The 21,152-nt window shown below is 41.4% G+C and overlaps 1 protein-coding gene across 2 annotated transcripts in view; it reads left to right on the top strand.

The window, feature by feature from the left end:
* TMCC1 (transmembrane and coiled-coil domain family 1) overlaps positions 1-21,152 on the top strand; it is a 178,188-nt gene that overhangs the window by 20,231 nt on the left and 136,805 nt on the right. The window lies entirely within an intron of this gene.

The raw sequence follows: 21,152 nt of genomic DNA, 5'->3' as shown, positions 1-21,152 counted from the left end.
GTTAAGAGGAAAGTTCTTAGCTATACTTGCATTCATTGGGAAGAAGAAAGGACTCACATAAGTAACCTAACTGCACAAAAATAACTTAAGCGCACAATTTAAGAAACTGGAAAATGACAAAAAAAAAATGGAGCCCAAAGCAGGCAGGAGGAAAGAAATTATAAAACTTAAGGGAAACATCAATGAACTGGGATAAAGGAAAAATAATCTGAAAGATTAACAAAACCAAGAGCTGGTTATTTGATAAAATAAATAAGATTGATAAACTACTACAAAGCTAAAAAAAGAGAGAGAACCCTATTTAATCAGAAGTGAAAGGGATGACATCAGAGATAACATAGAAATCCAAAGGATCATCAGAGATAACTTTGAGAAACTTGACACCATGAAGCCTGAGAACCTAAACTCAATGGAAAATTTCTTGTATTCTTATAACTCTATAAATCTGAACCAAGATGATATGGAATACCTGTACAGATCTATCACGTTAGAAGAAATCAAAATGGTAAATCTTTCCCTAAACAAAAGCCCAGGCCCAGGTACACTGGCCAGTAAGTTCTTCTAAACTTTTCAAGAAGACCTACTGCTGTAAAAAATACAGACACGTGTGCGCAGAAAGGTGTGTGTTTGCGGGCTCTCGGGGCAGCTCTCTCTCTTGCTCTCTCGAGCCCCTCGGCTTGCTCGCTTTCTCTCGCCGGATCCAGATGGCTCCTCCTCTGTGCTCTGCTTCTGTGTGTGCCGCTGTGCTCTCTTCTGTCTGTCTCTATCTCTAACTTTCTCTGTCGTCTCTCCTCTGGTCTCTCCTGATCTGTCTTATCGATCTCTTCTGATCTCTCTTCCCATCTCTCCTTCTTCTCTCTCTGGAGCCCTTCTTGCTCTCACTTCTGACTCTGACCCCTACTTCTGACTCTGACCCCTATTCTGACTCTGACCCTTACTTCACCCCCTCTGCTCTTACAGTCTTAGTTTATATAGCAATCACATAGGGTGGTGATACAAAGGTGGGTTGAACATTAACAAATCAACAAAGAGGGGTAAGACCACTCCTCCAGGAGATTAACTCAAGGATAAAATCTCATCTAAGGAGATTACTCCAGATTACTAGGAGATTCGATTAAGGGTGGGATCTCATCCAGGGTGTGTGGCTTTCTTCTTTCCTTAGGTAGTAATCCACTTAATTAGTTGTAGTAAATCTGCTAGTATCCTAGCAGTGTCATTCTGTATGAGCACAGTAAGAGATATATCAGACTTAAAGTTTGGTTCTTCCTGAGGACATTCATTATATATTCCAGACCACAGTCCTCTGGTCAGGTTAGTCTTCCTAACCCCAGCAGGGTCCTATTCTCGTCATTACTTTTGGATCATGACAGCATTTGTCTATGACCATGCTCTCAACTTATAGTTGAATATTGTGGCACTTTGGCCTGGCCCATTTCGATGCCAGGGTAGCTCACAGCTTGCCCTAGGTCCATTCAGTACCTCGTTGGGACCCTGCTTTTGGGGTGTTAGGAACTAAGGGCAACTGAGTCGAGAAAGCAGATGCCCAGGAGTAAATATTACTGGAGTCAATCAACTCCCATGTTATAAAGCATAATATTAACTGTCTTCCTGTGTCCATACAGAAAGGACATTGCTTTAAGGTAAACTAAGTTCCCTTCGGCCAGGCTGAAAGGACAAACCCAGTGTTATCCTACATACTGCCAATCCTTTTCAGATTCTTTCAGGCATTGAGGAATCAGAAACACTTCCTAACAGTTTCTGTGAAAGCAGACATTACCTTAAAGCTAAAAGCAGACACTGCGAAAAAGGAGAATTACAGACCATTAACTCTGTTGAATACGGAACAAAGATTTTCAACAAAATATTAGGAAATCCAACCCAGCAAGTCATAAAAAAGATCATATGCCATGATTAAGTGAGATTCATTTCATCCCAGGTATGCAAGGGTGGTTTCACTTATGCAAGTCAGTGTAAAACACCATATCAATACAAGAATAAAAATTTTATCATTGCATCAGTAAACATAGAGAAAGCATTCTGCGTGATCTAACATCCATTCTCAATAAAATGGGAACTGAATCATTGTATGACTGAAACTCAAACGTCAAAGTTTTATAACTATAGCTCTCGGTGATTCAATTTAAAAAGTAATAATTAAGATGGGAACTGAACTTTCCTCAACATAGTCAAAACCATTACCACAATGGCCATTAAACACACAGCAGACATCATAGTCAATGGGGAAAACCTAGAATCCTTTTTAATATCAGGCAAAAGAGAAGGTTGCCCATTCTCACCACTCGTATTTAATATAGTATTAGAAGTATTTGTATAGCAATTAGGCAAGAAAAAGATACTGAGTGCATCCATATTGGAAAGGAAGAAGTTAAACTCTCAATGCTTGTAGATATCATGATACTGTATCTAGAAAATTTGAAAAAACCAAAACCAACCAACCAACTCCTAGAAACAATTGATTTTTATAGTAAAGTGGCAGGCTACAAAACTCCATGGCTTTCCTATATGCAAACAATGAAATAGAAGAGCGAGATATTTAAAAAACAACCTCTGGGAACGGAGCAGTAGTGCAGCAGACAGGACATTTGCCTTGCAAGTGGCTGACCTGGGTTCAATCCCTTCATCCCATATGGGCCCTCAGTTGCCGCTAGTAGTAATTCCTGAGTGCAGAGCCAGGAGTAACCCTTGAGCATTGCCAGGTATGGCCCAGCACCAGACAGGTACAACAACAACAATTCAAACAATCATTTTTGCTTCAGTAAATTTCCTTGGAATGAGCTTAACTAAAATTCTAAATTCTAAAATTTTAAATGTGGTGGTAAATGCTGGGATTGTTTTAATTTTTTTTTTTAACTGGATTTTGACTTTGCCTCTGGAGGCATCTCTGGCATGTTGCTGTCATGTTGCTCTCTTCCGAGAGATTTATTTGTGAGTCTCTAAATCATGTTGGTTATGTCATCGCTCAGACTTACATATACCTTTTGTTTCAGTTGTTACTGTATTGTTCTTTTTTTTTTTTTTTTGCTTTTTGGGTCACACCCAGCGATGCTCAGGGGTTACTCCTGGCTTTGCACTCAGGAATTACTCTTGGCAATGCTTGGGGGACCATATGGGATGCCGGGGTTTGAACCCAGGTCGACCGCGTGCAAGGCAAACGCCCTACCCGCTGTGCTATCGCTCCGGCCCCATTCTTAAGATAGAAAAAAATACTTGACCGGGAAATGTTTTTGCATAGTGGTCTATTAACAGTTCTTTGCCCCAACTTTTAGATTTTTATGTACGTAGGGGTATAATGCAGTGTTACCCAAAGAGTAGATATGGGCTAATATTAGCCAAGTGAACTGTAGCACTGTCGTCCCATTGTTCATCGATTTGCTTGAGCGGGCACTAGTAACGTCTCCATTGTGAGACTTGTTACTGTTTTTGGCATATCGATTATGCCAAGTGAACAGGTAATTTTAAACTTTTATTATGGTTCCTTCTTCCACTGTTGTTTATAATGACTGGGAATTAGATACATACCTGGTTAGGTTCTTCATATTTAATTTTAGTACTTGTTGGGGGTCATGCTTCCTAGATATGGGGATTTGCATATTTTTTTCAAGAGGAGGGGGGGCAGAGTAGTAGTAGAAAAGGTAGGACGCTTGTCTTGCAGGCCTGCTGGAGTCTAATCCTTGGAAACCCTGAGCCTGCCACAAGTGCTCCCTGAGTGCAGAGCCAGGAATAAGCCCTGAGCATTGCTGGGTGTGGCTCCAAAACCAATAAGAAAATCAATTAAATGGTGCTCACCTTTCATTGTGGTGCTCACACACACCTGTCTGCTGTATGACTAGACATTGCTTGTGGCACTGGGATCACAGGTAACAGAGACACCAGGCCTGTGCTCAGGATCACATGCAGTGACAGTGGAGACGGTATTCTGAACCTCTGTTTGGTGCTTTCTGAGTCTCAGCTATTCCCTGGACACTGAATTGGTAATTTCATTTCAATATTTTATTTTATTTTTTTCTTTTTGGGTCACACCTGGCGATGCACAGGGTTTACTCCTGGCTCATGCACTCAGGAATTACTCCTGGAGGTACTCGGGGGACCATATGGGATGCTGGGAATTGAACCCGGGTCAGCCGTGTGCAAGGCAAACACCCTACCCGCTGTGCTATCCTACCCACTATGCTATCGCTCCAACCCCCTCAATATATATACATTTTTTATTTTGAGGTCACACCTTGTCATACTTAGGAGTTACTCTTGCTTGATGTTTAGGAGACCATTTGAGGCCAGGGATTGTACATGAGACTTTTGCATGCAAAGCATGCATCTTAGCCCTTTGAGCTATCTCCCTAGCCCTGGAAGTAGTAATTTTATTTTTTATTTGCTATTATTATCTTTTGGTTTGTTTTTGGACCACACCAAGCCATGCTCAGGGATCACTCCTGGCAGTGCTTAGGGGGTGTGGTACCACACATACAAAGCAAGTGGCCTACCGATACTATATCTCTGGCCCCTTGAATGAGTAATTTTTATGCTTTCCAGAAATGCTGTTTTTCTGCTCATGTTTTTTGGTATGTTAATAAATGATGAAGGCCACATTATATACTACTTATAATTAATAGTGTAATCCTACACAGAAGTCGGCAAGGGTTGTTTGATCTTTGACACTGCATGCTTCCCAAGGCAATGCCAAGAGTAGCTCTGAGGTACCTGAGTATGACTAGGTACACCACACTGGTGGCCCTGAGTCCCTGACGCCGTGGGACCATGCAGCACTGCATCCTGGGGTCCTAGCACTGGGCTGTGTGGTCTGGTTCACTGTTTGGGGGAGTGTTCTTTGGGCCCCCCAAATACACACACAAACACATACATACATACACACACACCATTCCTCCTCATATGCTGGTAAGTTGTCTGTGTTGATTGGTTTTTAATTTGATGAAAATAGTGTCTGAATATGTTAATTTTTTCAATAAAAAATGACTGAGTTTTAGTTGTAGTTTTATAATATCTTACTGAACAGATGTTTGAAGGGATTTATACCATAGTATTTTTATATTTTTCTGTTGGAAGTTTGATATACACAACTTTTATTTGACTTTTCCTCAAAAGCCTACAGGAGGAAAGGGACATATGCCGAGCCAAGGTCTGGTGCTCGTAGGCCTGGGGGTACATACTCAGAAACTTAGCAGTTGGTTGGCCCGGATCTGTCAGGACGCATTTGGTCTACTTATATGCTTCTGAGAAGCAGTCCTGGGAGTGAATGTATTATTAGTATAACTTGGAGAATTGTTGTATAGATTGTTGTGGGAGGCAGAACAAAACAAAACAAAACAAAACAAAACAAAACAAAACAAAACACACCTCTGAGAAACCCCACTACTGCATAGGTCTTATGCACATCGGTTTAATTTTGTGTAAATGCCCTCCAGTGATTGAACCTTTCTCTCACATCAGTAGTTAAGTGCTAATCTTTTGCCTGTGGGTTATTTCAGGGAAGAAATTATTTGTGACAGGAAGACAAAGTGTGAAATTAAATATTAATATTTTAGGTCTGACCTAAGGAGATAATTGTTAGCATTGACGTATTTGATATAAAATGTGATTTCTCTTCTGATTTTAGGAAAGTGTAGGGGAAGAAACTTGCTTATCTAATTGCTATTGATGAGACCAGCAAATATAATAGTAGTATGTATTTTTAAGATGCTCAAACATACATTGAGTTGAATCGTGAGAAAGGCTAGACAAGTGAGTAGCAGAAGTAGAATATGAATTGATGACGTGTGGTGGGATTTTGGGTCTCATCTGGTGGTGCTCAGAGATCACTCAGGGTGGTACTCGGGGAACTGTGTGAGGTGCTGGGATGCAGGACAAGCACCTTAACCTCTGTGCTATCTGTTCAGTCCGTCCTCGTATACATTTAAAAAGAATAAGGTATTTGGTTTTATTGCAGAAATTATATTTTAAAGAAATGCAGATTATTTCAATAAAGTATTGCATTTCCACTTAGTTAGATTTTACTAGAACAGAAATTATAATTTTGAATCAAGTGTGATCCAAACATGTATTTGTGTACACATTGTGCATAAAAGATGATCCTTCTTAAATCTGCCTCAAATTGTCTTTTATGATAAGGAAGATACTTAATAGGAATAAAACAAAGCATCTAGCACTTACTGAGCTTTTGAATCCTTTAGGCTCTATATAAAGTGCTTTACATGTATATACTGTCTCATTTGTTCCTTACAACAGTGGGCTTCAGCCACTGTTCACTAACGGGTGCCAGTCTGCTGGTGTAGAAAGGTTGAGAATCACTGATGTTCCACCGTAGTGCGAACAGCTAGTCAGTTAGCAGGACAGGTACTTGTCTGCAGGTATAAAAAGGTTGAAAAATGTCACTTTATAATATGGAATAGGATCTTGTTTGTCGTTGGACATATCCGGTGAGAGTGCCGGGACAGTTGGGGGCTACTCTGCTTAATTGCCTCGGGACTGTATGGTGCCAGGGATTTAACCAGCACTTCAAGGATTTGACCACCCTTGAAGCTCTCTCTCCTGTCATTTAGAGTTGGAAATATTTTCACCCATATTTTAGAGATTAAGTCATTTATTCAAGGGGCAGGAGAGATGGTAGAGCTGGTCGGGTGCTTGCCTTGCACGCAACCAACCTGGGTTCGATCCCCTGCATCCCATACTACTAGGAGTAGTTCCTGAGTGCAGAGCCAGAAGTGACCATTGAGCATCACTGGTTGTGGCCCAGAAACACAAAAAGAAGAAATGAAGTAATTTGTCGGAAGGATATGCAGTCAGTAGGACAGTGAGCTGTAATATACTGTGCTGAATGTTTAAATTTTTATTTCATTGCAGAATGCTGGAAAAATGATAGGAAAATCTAATGTCAGCACACCATTTGTTTTCATTTTTAGCTTTGAAGCAGTTTATATCTTGAGAGTTCATGTGGTTCTGGGGGGCTAACCTCAGGGTCTCATATAGCTAAAGTGGTCAAGCAAGACATGTGCTTGACCACTTTAGCTATATCTCTGGTCCCAAGTTTTAGTTATTTAGTTATGTGGAGGCTCACACTCTGTAGTTTCTTCCCTGAGTGTTATAAATACCATACTAATCACATATTATATCGTAGATGATTGATTTATGATTGGAATTAGGGCCGGGGAGATAGTACAGCAGGTAAGGCACCTGCACATAGTTAACCCGGGTTCAGTTCCCAGCACCACATATGGTCCCCCAAGCCTTACCAGACGTGATCCCTGAGATTTGAGCACTGAGTCAGGAGTCCTGAGCATAGCTGAGTGTGCCCCCCAAACCAAAAGAAATAAATTATAAACAGATTTTGCAGTAACCAGTAATGGTTGTAGTTTTTGTAGTTGTGTATTTTTTCCTCTTATGAGATATACTCCCCATGTGGCTGAAGTTATTGTGCGGTTTCTTTTCATTCTGTCCTGAAGGACTGCTTTGCGTTCAGGTTGTTACAACCCCCACAGGCTTTGTTATATGGGACTATTGTAATCTATCTCTCACTCTTGACATTTGTGCTGAATACTGAGCTCTTGACTTTTTTTTTTTTTTTTTTTTTTAAATTTCAGCACTATTAAGGCTTTAGGTTTTTAGCCTCCAAAGTTTCTGGTGAGAAATCTAAATATCTGACTGAGGGTTCCTTGTATGCAATTATGTACCTCCCTCACTGCTTTCAAAATAGTTTACCTTTTGAACGTTGGACTGCAATATTTTCCCATGTGGTGCTCTAAATTCCTTAATATAGAGCTAAGTTTTTACAAGGGCTATAGCCTTCAGTACTCAGGGGCCGAGGTCCAATTTTTTTTTTTTTTTTTTGTATTGAATCACTGTGAGATACACAGATACAAAGATGTCCATGGTTGGACTTCAGTCATACAGTGTCCCGGCACCCCCTCCCTTCACCAGTGGACACTTTCCGACACCAGTGTTCCCAGTTTCTCTTCCTCCCTTCCTCCTCCAGCCTGCCTCTGCCTCTTTGGTTGATCTCCTCTCCTCCCCTCCCCTCCCCTTCCTTCCCCTTCTCTCCTCCTCCTCCTCCTCCTCTCTCCCTCTCTGTCTCTCTATCTCTCTTTCTCTCTGTCCCTCCTTCCTCTCCGCTCCCTATTTCCCTTCCGCCCTCCCTCCTCTTTTCTTTGAGGAGCTGTAGTTTACAGTACTGTGAAAGGTTATCATGTATGTCACTTTATCTCCTTTCAGCACAAGAACTCAGGACAAGTTCTTGTCCAGAGTGATCACTTCCCACGACCGTTGTCATAGGGGTCCCTTCTCCATCCTAACTGCACCCCCCCTCCAAACTTGTGGCCAGCTTCCTACCATGGAACAGTGTGGCCAGCTTCCTACCATGGAACAGTTATCTTGGCTTGGGGCCACTCTTGGCAGTACTTGGTGGGTGGGCGGGGCATGCAGTTCTGGGGATTGGAGCAGGGTCTGGCCTACCACGAGCCATTTCCTTGGTCCCTAGTTTTTACTTAATTAACTTACTTTGGGCCTCCAAATAGTTGTTCAGAGAGCCTGTGGATATCTCCTGGAGGTTCTTGGCCTTTGAGCCAGCACTTCTGTATGAGGCCCTCTGGCTGTAGTGCTGCTCAGGCCCTGCAGTACCCATATTAACCAGGCCACAGCAGGGCAACACTGGATGACTTTTGGGCGATCATGTGCCAGGCTGCATGCAAACCATGTCCCTTAACATCTTATCTCTCCGGCCCCCTCATTTTCCAAAGTCAGGTTTTAAATTGTAGACTTGGAGAACAATCCCTGAATAACTATGCAGCATAATAAGAGCTCTGTGTCTGTCTTACTTCTGTCATTCCTCTTTGACTTTGTATCCATTATTTGGTTAGTAGTATTTTATAAAACACGGAGGAAAAGAGGAAGACTTGTTTGAGTGAGAATAACTGGGTTGGAAAAAGATGTAAATCGCAAATTCCATGAAGAGGTGGCTGAAAAAAGTTACTCCTCGTAAAGAGAAGCAGGAGAAGAAATAATGACTTCAAGAATAGAGCTGTTGAATAAATTTTCAGTGTGACAAAGCATAAAGTATGTGTTGCCATTGAAACCATGCAAATGACCTTCAGTGAAGGAGAAGGAACATACAACGGAGACTAGGATTTTTTGGGAGTTTTTGACGGTAATTTTTTTTTTTTTATTTATATTTTGGGGGAAGGAAGCATGTCTGAGGGCTTACTCCTGCCTCTGCGCTTCTAGATGTATCACTTCTAGCAGGCTCGGGACACCATATGGGGTGCTGGGAGTCCTGGTTGGTCATATACACGGCAGGTGCCGTACCCTCTGTACTATGTCTCTGGCCCCGTTTTGGGGGGGCTGGACTGAGGACCCTTCACCTGATGGTGCTCAGCGAACTAGGTGATTGTGCTGGGGATTGAACCTGGGCCTCCTGCATGAAAACAAGAGCTCAACACACTCAGCTATTACTCCAGCTCCAGGTTTTATTTCTGAGATTCATGTAAATCTCTTTAGAGTGATTTAGGATTTCCTCTGAGGCTGTCGAACAAAGTTTGACATACTGAAGAAACTGAGGTAGAAGTGTATGTTGAATATTCATTTTGAGTATTTTTCCTATTTCTTTGAAGGACAAATGTTGAATGCTTGATAATGTAAAAAGAAATTTACAATTTTTAATGATAAAATCCTTTACTATGTTTACTATATGAATTTTTTGTTTTGTTTTGTTTTTGGCCCTACCCAGTTGTGCTCAAAGGCTTGCTTCTGGCTCTTTCCTTGGGATTATGCCCCTAGTGGGTCTCTGGGGACCATGTGGGGTGCCAGGGATTGAACCCAGGTTGGCCATGTGCAAGGCAAGTACTCTACTTGCTGTACTATCTCTTCATAAATAATATAAATACACATTTATACTAGCCCCTGTATAAATCTATATTTTACTAAAAGGTATCCTACTTTGTTTTACAAGAGGTTCCTTTCTCTTTGTTTTTGTTTTGGTTTTGGGTCACACCTGGCGATGTTCAGGGATTACTCCTGGCTCTGCCCCCAGGAATCCTTCCTGGCAGTGCTTGGGGAACCATATGGGATTGAATCTATGTCAGCCATGCATGCAAAGCCAATGCCTTACCCGCTGTACTATAGCTCTGGCCCCCTAGGGATTCCTTTCTGAACTGAGAAATGGCTCTCACATCTCCTGACATCTTAAATAGAGAAATGAGAATAACTGAGGCAAGTGAACAAAATTCCCATTAAGTATCACTGAGGCATTTTTTTTAAATGACTGAAAATTAATTAAAAAAAACTAAAATAGTTTCATGGCATACATTTGCAAGAGTAAAGATTACCACTGGAAAAATTGTATAGGATTTTGATCGAAATAAAAGTGCGCAAGAGATACTACCTGCACCCCCGTTGGTTGTCCTTGAGCAAAAATATGATACAGGGACTTTTTCTCCCTCTTTTCAAATGTCACGTGCTATTTTTCTTTCGAGGGTTAAAGTAGGTAGAATTTGAAGGTATTTTCCCTGATATTTTAGTGTTTCTCTGTTCTTCGGGGACATTCCTCTGAACTTTTGAAGTTAACACCTTGTTGACCACGGCCAGAGTGGATGGCTTTGGGGCAAAAGCAGGAACTTTGTAAACTAAGGTTGCAAGTCCAATTCCTGGTGTCTCCTGTGCAGCATCAAGCTTGGTCCCTTGGTGGTCTCCTCTGCCAGCACCGTAATTGCAAGTGTAGCACCTTCTGTGAGAGCACTATAGCTGAGAGCACTAAGCTGAGGACTGAGGGTGCCAACACTGCAACCAGTCTTGCAGCCACAAACACTTCCACCAAATGTGTAAGCATCACAACCAAACGTGTTGACCCCTGGTTACTGACTGCCACACAGCAAAAAGGAAAGGGAAAGGCAGAAGAAACTTCCTGTCAAAAATGTGTCAGTCTGGGCCTGGAGTGATAGTACAGCGGGTAGTTTCCTTACCTCGTACATGGCCGACCTGCGTTCAGTCCCCGGCACCACATTTGGTCCTCTGAGCCGTGCCAGGAGTGATCCCTGAGTGCAGTCTGGAGTAATCCCTGTGTACTGCCTGGCTGTGGCCCCCAAACAAACGTAGGGGAAAAGCATCAGTCTGTATAATTTAGGGCTTATTGAACGATGAATGCTTCTTCTCTAGGTTCTCATAGGAGGGTTCACCCTCTTCTCTCACTGGTTCTTACCTATTTCTTTGGAATAGTAGATATATGATTTATACTTTATACTACTAACTTAGGCCTCTTTATTTCAGAAAGGGGGGTTAAAGGTGAGAGAAACTGAGGAATGGTCTTTAGTAGGAAACATACGACTGTGGGGAATGAGGGAACGGGAGAAGCCTGGGTGGGGAGAAGCAGACACTGTGGGGGAGGGGGTGTGTCTCGGTGTTGGAATATTTTATGCATGAAACTGCATTAGGAATATTGTAAATCACAGTGCCGTTAATAAAAACTCTTTGAAAACTACAAATCCAGTGTTTTTCTAGGCATTGAGTATGTATATCTGTCTTTAAAAACAAATATGGGAATGTATTATAAAAAGGTATTTTGGAATTACAGATTTCGGAGGAAACTCAGAAGTAATGACAATCGTGGGAGCTGATGGAAATGTCTGTTGATAGGGAGACATTAATAAATTATGTGTGCTTTTTTTTCTCAGGATTGTCTCCATGTTTTTCTCTCTGTTAAATTGACTTCTGTATATTTAATGCTCGCAATTTTTTTTCACTCTGTGTTAAATCTTTTTTTTTTTATAATTTATTTATTTTTAATTAGAGTACAGTTACAGATTTATACACTTTTGTGCTTATACTTCCCTCATACAAAGTTCGGGAACCCATCCCTTCACCAGTGCCCATTCTCCACCACCCGTAAACCCAGCGTCCCTCCCACCCTCCCCACTCTGTGTTAAATCTTTAGTGAGATACTTGAGCTTCATTACGTGTATTCCTAATGTGCTCCTGAACTTTAATTCTTAAATTCTAAATTCATGGCAGTGTTTTTTCTGCTATATTATTTTTTGGATTAATGAAGAATGTTCATAGATAATGTGTATTAGGCTAAGGGATTTCCCTTTTATCTCTAATTTGTTGAAATAGTTGTACTTAATGGAATGCTTTTCCTACATCTGTTGTTGTGGTTATATTTTGTGATTTAGATTTAATTTGGTTTTGTATTTCCTAAACTAGAAGCTTAGATGGTTGATTTTATGTCATCTTTTCTGATAATGCATTTAAAACTAGATTCTTCAGCAGCACTGTTTTTGCTGAATTTGACAAATTTTGATAATGATGTATTTTCATTTTTTTTGCCTACTATATTTTGTTTGTGAAATAAACATGTATTTAGGAGTCCCTGGTTCATCCTGACTCCTGAACACCTCCTGGTATGCTCCCCTCCCCCACCCCAAGAAGAAACAAATAGGCTTTCTTCAGATGATAGTGTGCTATCTCAAATGTAGTATATATATTTATATATACATATGTGTATATAAATATGTATACATTATTATACATACATAAAGGTATATATGATATATATCTTACTGTATATTCTTAATTTTTCTTGAGTCACTTTTATACATCTAAGTATTTATACATTGTTACTTTGCTTTTAAGACTCAGAATAGTTATATAAAGGACATTCTGTATTGTTAATATGTATAGTCTTGCTAGATCTAAACATCTTACCTTTTAATATTTTTTCCGTGTGAAGATGTTCTCTTTGGCCACACCTGGAGATACTCAGGCCTTACGCCCAGCTCTGCACTCAGGGATCACACCTGGTAGCCTCTGGGGACTGTGTTGGGTGCCAGGGACTGAACCCAGCCTGGCCATGTGCAAGGCAAGCTCCCTACCCACTGTGCTGTCTCTCTAGCCCGGAACGTTCTTTAATAGTTCTTACAGGATTAGTTTGCTTCAGTAAGTTCTCTGATTTGTTTGGGAAAGTTTTTATTCTTATGAAGGATATTTTCTCTGGTTGTAGTATATTGGTTAGGCAGTTTTTTTCATTCAGCTTTTCTAGGCTGTTCCACTGCTCTTGCGAGTTTCTGACAGGAAATTCACTGTGCTCCATATCCTTGTTTCCTTGTTCATCTGTATGGAATAAATAGGCTTCTTCTTTCTCACCTCCTTTTTCAAGTTTCTCTTTGCTGGTGAGCAAACTGAATATATGTTTAGATGTGTTGTTCTTGGATATGTATGCTCATGGCATTACATTTATTTTTAAGTAGATTTGGGGAGGGTGGCCTCTTATGTGATGGTACTTAGAAGCATGAGGGCCACTCCTGGAGATACTTGGCCCAGCACCGCAGGTCTGAAAGGCAGTGCTGGGACCTCTAGGGCCACATCCAGCAGTGCTTGGGGGGTATCAGGGCTGCACCTGGAGGTGCTTCAGGGCCGATGTTGTGCTGGGGTTAAGCGATCAGCCTCCAACATTCCCGGCATGTGTGCTACCCTGTTGTGCTATCTTTCTGGCCCCTCTTTGCCGTTCTGGGACTTCTTAAATCTGTAGGTTGGTATCTTGTCAGTAATTGTGTAAGGTCTTTGGTTTAAATATTTCCTCTGCCCTGTTTTTTCCTTTTTCTTTGTTTTGTTTTTGAGCCACTTCAGAAATGCTCGGGGCTACTCCTGGCTTTGCACTCAGGAATCCTTCCTGGTGGTGCTAAGGGACCATATAGGATCTGGGGACTGAACCTTGGTCTGGTTCGTGTATGTCACTCCTGCCCCTGCTCTGTTCTTTTTCACTTCTGGCATTCTAAGTATGTTCCACTGTTTGATATTTTCCTACAGTCCTTGGATGTTCTCACCTGCTTCATTTTTCTACTGTTTTTCCTATTTACTTCTTTTTGGGGGCTGGAGCAATAGCACAGCGGGTAGCGCATTTGCCTTGCATGCTCTCTGGCCCGGGTTCAATTCCTCTGTGCCTCTCAGAGAGCCCGGCAAGCTACCTAGAGTATTTCACCCGCATGGCAGAGCCTGGCAAGCTCCCTGTGGCGTATTCAATATGCCAAAAACAGTACCAAGTCTCACAATGGAGACGTTACTGGTGCCCGCTCAAGCAAATCGATGAGCAATGGGATGACAGTGACTTCTTTTTTGGGGGGGAGCGGGGTGGGCGGGGGCCCATACCTGGTGGTACATAGAACTTACTCCTGACTCTATTCCCAAGGATCACTCCTGGTGGGCTCGGGAGACCATGTAGGATACCATGGATCAAACCTGGGTCAGCCAGGTACAAGGCAAGGGCCCTATCTGCTGTACTCTAGCTCCAGCCCTCTATTTTCTTTTCTTTTTTTTTTTTTTTGCTTTTTGGGTCACACCTGGCGATGCACAGGGGTTACTCCTGGCTCTGCACTCAGGAATTACTCCTGGCGGTGCTCAGGGGACCCTATGGGATGCTGGGAATCGAACCCGGGTCGGCCGTGTGCAAGGCAAACGCCCTACCCGCTGTGCTGTTGCTCCAGCCCCCTATTTTCTTCTTTTAGGTTTGGATAATTTTTATTGCCTTATCTTCATTTTCACTCATTATATTTTCAGCAGTTTCAAATTTGCTAATAAACTCTTCAAAAGTGTATGCTTGTTGTTATTTTTATTTTTATTTTTATTTCTAGCATTAGCATTTTCACTTGATTCTCCTATGATTCCCATCTCTTAGAAATTGCTTACCTAATCTTTCACGTTGTCTACATTTTCCGTTAGAACCTCTGCCATATTATTGGTAACTTAAATTCCCTGCCTGATAGTTTCAAAGTGGTGATATCTGGCCTGGGGATATAGTGTATTGCTGGAGATTGTCCTGCATATGTGAGGTCCTGGATTCAATCCTCAGCACTGCAGAGGGGAAAAAAATTGAATTGTCATATTTATGTCTGGTTCTGATGATTGTTTTATTTATCAAGTTGTGTTTTTATACTGCCTTTGACATACATCATAAATTTTGATGGAGTAGAGATTTGTCAGGAATGAATCCCAGGGCTTTATATATATAAGGCATATGCTCTTATCACTGAAATACACCCCCAGTGTCTTTTACTATGTTGTTGAAGTTTTAACATGTTGTATAAGACAGGAAATACTAAGATAAATATTTGATATCTCCGAAAGAGTAAAAGTTTATTTTTACTAGTCCTTGAGGGTAGAATTTATTAACTTGTTAGGTGTTGGACTGTTTGAAGTTTATTATTGCTGTGGTTACTGGAGTTGATGTTTGTCGTTGTCATGGTAATACAATTTCAAATTTTCCTAGCGTCCCTTGTCTTCTTATCTCCTTGTTTGGCTTCGGGTTTTCCCTTTGTGCTCTTGTTTTGAGTTTATCAGCATTTGCAGCCCTGGCAGCTATATCCCACTGTAATTTTCACTCAGAGCTTAGTATGGTCAGTGGAGGGTAGGAGGAGTTTTTGATGATTTGTGAAACATTAAATATAGATTATATTTTTGGGGTTTTAAGGGAGAGCTTTTTATTGAGAGGAATTAGTCTAGTAAGAGATTGGAGAAATTTTTTATTATCTTGTCAACTCCTAGTGGTCCTTGTGGGCCAGGGGAAACATTTGAAGTTACTGTTGTCAACCCTGGCCCTCGGATTAGAATTTATTTATTTATTTATTGTGGATCTGGGTATTGCAAGGCAAGTACTGCTGAGCTAGATGTCCAACCCAGGTTAGGTTTTTTTTTTTTTTAAGCCCCCACTGTAGATAAGGTTTTAAAGCTTATTATTTTTTAAGTAGATAAGGTTTTTTACTTTCTTTTTTTTTGTGGTAACCCCAGCGATGCTCAGGGGTTACTCCTGGCTTTGCACTCAGGAATTACTCCTGGCAGTGCTTGGGGGACCATATGGGATGCCGGGGATCGAACCTAGGTCGGCCGCGTGCAAGGCAAACGCCCTACCCGCTGTGCTATCGCTCCGGCCCCATTAAGCAGATAAGGTTTTTAAAGAACTCCTCTCCCCCACCAACGTTAAGATTATTTTTATTTTAGAGAGTGAAGACTGGGTTTTCTTTCCCTCCCTATGGTATGATTTTACCAGTGCTCTCAAGGTACAGACCTTAATAAATTTCTTCTAAAAGTTTAACATTTTTGTTCCATAGAAAAATAGGGGAAATTGGTCTTAACTGATTCTCACTGGATCCTGTTCTACTCTCCGAGCTTCACAAGGTACATGAGGACAGGGATGAGGAGCTTTCTCTTCATTCTCTTTAATCCTCTCTTCATGGGAGAACATGCTACAGTTCCTGGTCTCATCACATGTAATGGAGTGGGAGGTCCCCCATGATTGCAGCCACAGGAACTCTCATATTAGCCCACGTTTGACCTTTATCAGTCTGTCCGGGTTTTAAACTTCTTAATTGTAATGGGATTCTTCAGTGCTCTTGACCTTTTCCGTAGTCAGAGCCTTTCTTCTCTTCAGGGTTTTTTAGGGCCCCACCTAACTCATTTTGCTCCGTCTCTTGATTACCATGGAGCTCCATCCTGCCGTATCTATCACCCAGAGGTTGAGTCTACAGTAAATAGTGGAGTTGATTCTCTCCACTTTCTTTTAACCTTTAGAAATTCACATTGTGGTCAGAGAATAATTCATGAGGCTTGACTCTTGGGCATCTTCATAAGTAATCTAAACTTGATAGGCTTTCCTTTGGTTTTTGACAGCTGTGTTATAAAAACATACAAGTCCAGTTTGTTGAGTGTACATTCAAATCTGTGTTTGGACTCCTTCCCCCTTCCATTTTTAATTTCTGTGTTGGGCAACACTTTGTGGTGCTGGGGACTGTGCTTGTCAAGGTGCTCAGGGATTGCTCTAGATGGTGCTCAGGGAACATGTGTGGGGAATTGAGCCTGGGATCCCTCGTTCTCCAGCCATTTGAGCTTTCTCCCATAGGGTCCCCTCTCCACCTTTTTGGTCACTAATTAGCTACTGAAGGAGATCCTAAAAATTTCCACTTTATAGTCATGGGTTGTTAAAGTTTCTCCTTGTAATTCTGCTAAGGTTTGCTTTATATATTTGTAGGCTTTGATTAACAAGCATATAAATTAAAAATTATTTTATCTTCTTGATGTATTATGCATTTTATTCTGTGAATTAAACTTTAATTAGTGCTTTTTTCCATGTTGTCTTTTTTGAGTACTGTTGATAAGCCAGAGCAACTTTTTTTCAGTTTTTTTTTCACATATATCACCTTTTCTATTATCTTAATTTAAAGAAATTTGTTGTTGTTGTCACTGCAACACTGATGTTATAATCAGCATTCCCAGGGTTGCACACAGACGTGGGTTAGTGATGGGAATTAAACACAGGCCTCACAGACATGCAAGGCCCCCCACCTCTGGATCAAACCTGGGTTCCTTCATAGCTTTATTTTTAATAGCTCCAGATCTTCATATTTTAGGTATAATTCTTATAAACATCATGGTAATTTAAATTTCTATTTACCTATTTATTTTTGGTGTTTGGGCCATATCTGGCAGTGTTCCTGGCTTACTCCTATCTGCTCTCAAGAATCACTTGGTGGGGGCTGGAGCGATAGCACAGCAGATAGGGCGTTTGCCTTGTATGCGGCTGACCCAGGTTCGATTCCCAGCATCCCGTATGGTCCCCTGAGCACTGCCAGGAGTAATTCCTGAGTGCAGAGCCAGGAGTAACCCCTGTGCATCACCAGGTGTGACCCAAAAAGCAAAAAAAAAAAAAAAAGAATCACTTGGTGGACCATATGTAATACTATGGATTGAATCTGAATAAACTGCACATAATTTTTATTTATTATACTAATTTTGACGGTAAGAAAGGCAGTACAGGGGTTTAGGTACTTGCCTTGTACTCCGCCAACTTCGATTCAATAGTGGTTTTACATATGGTGCCCTGAGGCCCGCCAGGAATGACTCCTGAGTGCAGAGCCAAGAGTCAGCCCCAAGTAGAACCAGGTATGGTCCCCAGACAAAACGAACAAAAATTTTTTGTCTTTTGGTATGATTATATTTAATGTGATTACTGGAGTATTTGGGTTTACATTTTATATTCTAATTTTTTAATATTTATATATATAATACAGTGGTCATAATTTTGCTTTCCTTCTTTTTCCTATTTACTTGGGCAGTCATTTGATACTGCTTCTGTTTTTCTTTTCTATTAGTAGACACATTTACTATTTTGTTTTGTTTTTGCTTGTCTTGGGGCCATACCCAGCTGTGCTTAGGGATCACTCCTGATGGTGCTCAGGTGACTATATGTGGTGCCAGGGATCAAACAAGGGGTAGCTGTGTGCAAGTTAAGTTCTTTACCTGCTGCATTATCTTTCCTCTCCTTACTATTTTCAAGTGTTACCCTTAGATATGAAAACATGTATTTACTTTTTAAATTAGGTTTTTAAGAAAGTATTTAATACATCTGATACAGAATTCAGATAGAAAAAGATTATGTGTTGGAAAGACCTCTTATCTGTCTGCCTGCCACCCAGTTGACTCAGAAATGTGCTTTCACCATATAGCCATCTGCCTACTGGTCCCTAACATATTATGCTTTTAAGCTGGAATTCTTTTATTTAAAAGGGGGCCTGCATCTGACAGTGCTCAGAGTTTACTCCTGGCTCTGTACTCGTGGGGACGCTAGCAGTGCTCATAGGTTCATATGTGAGTCCCAGAATTCAAACTGAGGTTGGCCACATGCAAGGTAAACACTTTAACCCCTGTATTATCTCTGTGCCCCCAAGCTGGTATTCTTTGACCCGTATCTTCCTACTTGTACAGCTGTCTTCATATCCCTCAAAATTCAGGTAAAGCCTCTTCAAGAAGTCTTTCCAAACCTATTTTTATATGTGTTTGTGATGCCGACTGTTGAGTCCAGGGCTTCACACATACAAGGCTCATGCTCTGTTGATGACTGGTGAGCTGCATCCCTGACCCTGAATCTCTCTTTTATTTTTTCTTGTGGAGGGGTTGGGGCGAGAGGATGGGGTTCCCCAAGCAGTGCTCAGGAGGCTTGAGGCTCTTCTGGTGATTCTCAGCCAGGCTGGCCGGTGGTTTAATTCAGGGGCCTAAGGATATGGTGTTGCTTAGGCCCGGAGGTACTGGGATAGTACCTGGATCACCCCAGCCCAGCCTCTAGGGCTATACCTGGTGTTGCTCTGGGGACCGCGAAAATGTCTTAACCACTGTTCTGCTCCTCCTGCCTAATAAGTGTATTCGTAACTAACCCCTCTCACTTCTTCCTAATAGCCCTCATTATCCATAGGGGGACAGCCCCGAGAATCCCAATAGATTACTGAGATTGTGGAGTGCCCAACTTTATTTTCTGGTTTACCCTGTACACATGCACCTCTGGTAAAGTTTAAAATACAGTAGTAACTGTAATACAATGAAAGTTACGTGAGGGCCGAGGGGACAACTCACTGTGACAAGACACTAAGTTTGATGCTCAGCCCTGTATGCCCTCCAGCCCCAGCACTGCCAGCTCTAGCGCTGGTGGCTCTAGCACTGCTGGGGTGGCCCCAGTGGCCTTTAGTAACACCAGCCTGAATGGTACTAAATTGTGGGTAACCTTCAGGCTTGGTACCACTAGACCAAGTATTGACCAGAACGGTTGCCCAGCCCCTGATTACAGCTAGAGAGGCTCCCTTCCTCTGAAAATAAAGTTAGGTGAGTGTGATGTTTCTCAAAATACTTTATTGCATGTGTTATTTTGAAACTTTTTACAAACAGAAACTTGTTTCTGATAACAGGAGAGGTTAATGTAATTGCAGATTTTTGTAGACATTTTAACATTTTGTCTTGTTCCTTTATCCTTTTAAACATAAAAGTTTTGTTTTCTAGTCTAGATTGTGTTTACAGTGATGATAGGATTACAGGCTTTATTTTATTCATGTGACATTGAGCACATTATGCAGTTGTATTGAAACACATATACTCCTGCAGTTGTCTTATTAAATTGCTTCTCTAGTAATAGGTGTTATATCTAGTTTAAAGGAAAATTTCAGTTTTGGCCATCTTGATTTTAATTTTACATGGGAGATAGAGTTTTTATTTTAAAATTTTTATTCAATATCCATGAGATAGATCATTAGAAAGCTGCTCATGATTGGGTTTCAGTCAGACAATGATCCAACACTCTTCCTGCCACCAGTGTAGATTTCCCCCCACCATTGTTCTGTTTCCCTCCCACCAACCCTCGACACCTCCACCCTCACCCAGCCTGCCTTTATGGCAGGTACTTTTTTACTTTTTCTCCTTTTGTGAATTATGATTTGCTATACAGATATTAAGAGGTCATCATGTTTGTTCAGGGCATTTAGTATTTTTACTGGGAAGGAAAGGCTGGAGTAACTGTTTTAACTTGGGTGGCAGCTTTGGGGCGTGGACATGACTGCCAAGGCTTCTGGAAGTACAAGGAGGTGTGGGGAAAGTAGCCCATTCCCAATTCCAGGGAAGCCTGGAAATTTCAGTCACAGAATCTGCATTTCTGAAGTTTCATCAGGGTTACTATCTCGGTGAGGTCCGTCCTGAGGTGGTGGAATCTGGTGCGGGCAAGGTGATGATTTTGGATTGTAGGAGCAAGCGGCTACCAGAGGCTCTGCTTGGGTGGGCACCAGGCTATCCCACCTCCTCCGATTTACCCTGCTCTGTTCAGCCTTGCGCAGGTCTGAGATTGAGATTAACTGCAGGTTTTGATCTTTTTTTGAGTTTTATTTATGGGTCTCTGAAGCAAGGCCATAAATGAACTCAAATCGCTGACCTGGAGATGGCTTGTGGTTGTGTCTCCCACATACCTAGCTTTTTGCTGTTTCATTTCTTGGAAAACTTGGTCCCGAGTTTTTGGTGTCCAGCTAGAGGCACCGCAGCAATTTTGGTGTATCAGGAATCCTGAAGGCACCATCAGGCTGCTGATGCAGTAGCTCCACGGGTATGGTTTGACTTGCTGGCAGCACTGTACCCCTGGGGAGATAGAATTTTTAGAGTAATTTTGAATACAATATTATAGATGTAGAACTAGGAGTTATTTCAAAAAAATACTTATGTACTTTAAAATGTATTAGTTTTGCGTTTCGTGTTAGAATTAATGGACTCACCATTCCTAATTTAGCATCAGTATTAAAGTATTAAAAGTATCATTTAAAAAACAAATCATTGCTGGGAGGCGG

This window comes from Sorex araneus, chromosome 4, assembly GCF_027595985.1.
Source record: "Sorex araneus isolate mSorAra2 chromosome 4, mSorAra2.pri, whole genome shotgun sequence".
Lineage (NCBI taxonomy): Eukaryota > Metazoa > Chordata > Mammalia > Eulipotyphla > Soricidae > Sorex > Sorex araneus.
Note: the sequence above shows the minus strand (reverse complement) of the source record. Positions and strands in the feature narration are given on the sequence as shown.